This window comes from Orycteropus afer, unplaced genomic scaffold (assembly GCF_000298275.1).
Source record: "Orycteropus afer afer isolate SDZICR_OR568_19922 unplaced genomic scaffold, OryAfe1.0 scaffold00052, whole genome shotgun sequence".
NCBI lineage: Eukaryota > Metazoa > Chordata > Mammalia > Tubulidentata > Orycteropodidae > Orycteropus > Orycteropus afer.
This window is the reverse complement of record NW_006921639.1, coordinates 3,899,256-3,902,063: the sequence shown is the minus strand read 5'-3', so window position 1 is coordinate 3,902,063 and position 2,808 is coordinate 3,899,256.

Here is a 2,808-nt window from a genome sequence, read left to right as displayed (position 1 = left end):
AATAATTATTGACCATTTGGTCTCCTGTAAGTGATTTTTTTTTAAGGAGCATAGTACTTATAGGAATCTCTGGTAGCATGGTACCTAAGGCACTTGACTGCTAACCAGAAGGTTGGTGGTTCAAACCCACCAGCCACTCTTCAGAAGAAAGATGGGGCAATCTACTTCTGTAGTGATACTGCCTCGGAAACCCAAGGAGGGGTCGCTATGGGTCGGGTCTGACTCCACAGCACACAACAACAACAACATAGTACTTATGGGTGATATTCATTATTTTTGAGCCAATTTGTTATTTAGCTACAAGGTGACCTTAGGGGTATTTTCAGTTTAAAGTTTGAAGGGTATCTCACGGCAGTATTGAAAAGTCCTCCAGTCTCAACAAGTCCAGAAAACCTGTTTTTTTGTTTTTAATTTGAGGTTCTGTTCTACATTTTTTTCCCTTGTTCTATTCTGTTATTTTATTGTGGCTCTGATTAGAATGATTGATAGTGGTAGATGGTCACCATCTAGTTCTGGTCTCAGCGTGGATGAGGCTGAGGTTAGTGTAGACTGGCTTATGGACTACGTTCTTCTTGAAGAGTCTTTGGTTTCCTTCTTTCTCTTTTGCTCCAGATGAGCAGAGACCAAAAGTTATATCTTAGATGGCTGCTTGCAAGCTTTTAAGACCCCAGACATTACTCACCAAATTAAGATGTACAATATAACTTCATGAACTATTTTATGACAGTTGACCGAAATGTCTCATGAGACTATGGTCCTAATCCTTCAAATCTAGAAATCCAGTCCTGGGAGGTATTTGGTTATGTCTAAGGGATATCTATAACTTCCCTCCATGTGCTTTATTATATATACAGGCAGTTGCCAGGTTACAAATGAGATGCCTTCCTAAGTCTGTCCTTAAGTCGGATTTGTAAATAAGTAAAAACAGGTATATATGGTTCTTATTTAGCGTTAGTCAGATATTTTTCTTAGTATAAGTATATATTTTATCTTTCCATGCATATAAAACACTTCCAAAAACACAAAAAGATCTTAAACATAATAATATAGTAAATAAAAATAATACAATAATAAATGTAACTACATATAGTACTGTACTGGAGAGAGAGAGAGAGAGAGAGAGTGAGTGAATATGTATGTGTGTGTATACATATGTAGGTGTACAGTATAGGCAGTCCCTGAGTTATGAACATCAGATTTAGGGACTCATTTTTTGCCCTTTAACATTATGTAAATTTGCTCTCACTTTGAAATGTTTGAACCAACCTCTACTTGCAGTGGTCTTCATTACAATCACCTTCACTTGCTGCACCAAGAACCGAACCAAACTCACTGTCATTAAGTCGATTCTGACTCGTAGTGATCCCTCCTTGGGTTTCCGAGGTGGGTAGCATAGTGCCTAAGGCACTTGACTGCTAACCAGAGGGCTGATGGTTCAAACCTACCATCCACTCCTCGGAAGGAAGATGGGGCAATCTACTTCCGTAGTGATACTGCCTCGGAAACCCAAGAAGGGGTTGCTATGAGTCGGATCTGACTCACGGCACATAACAACAACAACATCTTTATGAAAGTTGATTGCTCAATCTTCCTTCTGAGGAGTGGCTGGTGGGTTTTAACCACCAACCTTCTGGTTAGCAGTCAAATGCCTTAGGCACTACACCACCATAGCTCCATGTGCAGCTTTTAAATCATTGAAAAGACTTGGAATCTTTTCTTGCACTAAAATAAGGCTAAATGAGAACTGTATGTGCCTCTCCTACTCACCTACAAATTCCACTCAGACTTAAAGACTAGTAAAGAATGGATCTTTTTCATAACCTAAGGACTGCCTGTACTATAAAAAAAATGAACAGAACAGTTCTTGAAACAGTTTAGATGACAAAGAAAAAAGAGAATGATTCAAGGTTAACACTTACCCTTGTTCTGCCAGTATCTTGCATACTGGAAAAAGCATTCATAAGGTAATGTTGTTATTGTTAGGTGCTGCTGAGTCAGCTTCGATTCATAACGACCTTATGTACAACAGAACGAAACACTGCCTGGTCCTGTGCCAGCCTCACAATCCTTGCTATACCTGAGCCCATTGTTGCAGTCACTGTGTCAGTCTATTGCACTGAAAGCCTTCCCCTTTCTTGTTGACTCTCTACCAAACATGATATCCTTCTCCAGGGAATGGTCCCTTCTGACAACATGACCAAAGTAGGTGAGACCAAGTCTGGCTATTCTCACTTCCAAGGAGCATTCTGGCTGAACTTCTTCCAGGACAGAACTGTTCATTCTTCTGGTAGTCCATAATACTTTCAGTATTCTTCACCAACACCACAAATCAAAAGCACCAACACTTCTTCAGTTTTCCTTATTCATTGTTTAACTTTCACAAGCATATGAGTCCATTGAAAACACCATAGCTTGGGTTAGGCACACCTTTGTCTTCAAAGAGACATCTTTGCTCTTCAGCACTTTTTAAAGAGGTCTTTTGCAGCAGATTTGCCCAGTGCAATACATCATCTGATTTCTTGACTGCTGCTTCCATCAGGGTTGATTGTAGAACCAGGTAATATGAAGTCTTTCACAACCTCAATCTTTTCTCCTTCTATCGTGATGCTGCTTATTGGTCCAGTTGTGAGGATTTTTGTTTTCTTTATGTTGAGGTGTAATCCATACTGCAAACTGTAGTCTTCAGTCTTCATCAGTAAGTGCTTCAAGTCATCTTCACTTTCAGGAAGCAAGGTTGTGTCAGCTGCATATCTCAGGTTGTTAATGAGTCTTCCTCCAGTCCTGATGCCGTATTCTTCATTTAGTCCA